The following is a 1,029-nucleotide window of genomic DNA, read 5'->3' as shown; positions in this document are numbered from 1 at the left end:
GCAAATGGTTCCAAGTCCTGAAGGAAGCTTATTAAAATACTGAACTGTGGGCTGGTGAGATGGCTCAGTGGGTAAGGGCATTTGCCACCAAGCCTGATGACTCAAGTTCAATTCCCAGAATCCATAAGGTGGAAGGAGAGAACTAATTTCTGCAAGTTGTCCTCTGACCAGCGTGCATGCACACGTACATTCTCTCTCTCTCTCTCTCTCTCTCTCTCTCTCTCTCTCCCTACCCCCCCCCAATAAAGAAATACATGTTAAAAGACATTAAAATACTGACTGTGGCTGCCACGACCTGTTGATTGATGTGAGGTATATTCAGGGTTAGAGTAGGCACTTGTGCAGCTTCTAGAAGTCAACTTTTTCTGGGAGGAAAGGAGACATGGGTTGAGGGGCGGGGCCTCGGAAGCCACACCCTAAAACTTGTGATACCAGGGTGTGGCAGACACTCCTGAGACAAAGGAAACAGAAAGAAATTTCTGTTCTACTTCTCTTCAGAGTCACTTTTTTTTCCCCCTAAGATGCCTTTAAACTAGATAAAATATTAATCCCATTTTATAAGTGAGGAACCCAAAGCATAGAGGAAATAACTTATCCAAGATCACAGAGGTGAGAGCCAGGAGAGAGTAAGCTCCATTCACATTCCTCAAAGAACTTCCTTGACACAGCTGAGAGAACCTCTGAGATGTTCCATTAAAGAGAATTGCCTTGTTCTTTGTCAACTTTATCTGGCCACTCTCCTTTGTGTGTGTTGGGAGGAATTTATTTTTACCAAACTCACAGAGATCTGCCTCTGCCTACTGAGTGCTACCACACCCGGCAGTTGGGAGGAGATTTTTAACTGTCCAGTTCTGTTATGCAGAGTAAGCAGTCCCTCTGGGCCTATTCAAGGCCATTTGTCTCTCTTCCTTTTTTTTCTCTGCTGTGTGAGCCTCTCTGTGGAATTAGAGGGAGGAAGCAGAGGAAACCCATCCATTGGGTTTGTTGAGGAAATGAGATACAAACCTTTTTTATTTAAATATTTTATTT

Source organism: Nannospalax galili, unplaced genomic scaffold (genome assembly GCF_000622305.1).
Source record: "Nannospalax galili isolate Female #2095 unplaced genomic scaffold, S.galili_v1.0 scaffold907, whole genome shotgun sequence".
Lineage (NCBI taxonomy): Eukaryota > Metazoa > Chordata > Mammalia > Rodentia > Spalacidae > Nannospalax > Nannospalax galili.
The sequence above is the reverse complement of the archived record's forward strand: the minus strand, read 5'-3'. Positions refer to the sequence as shown.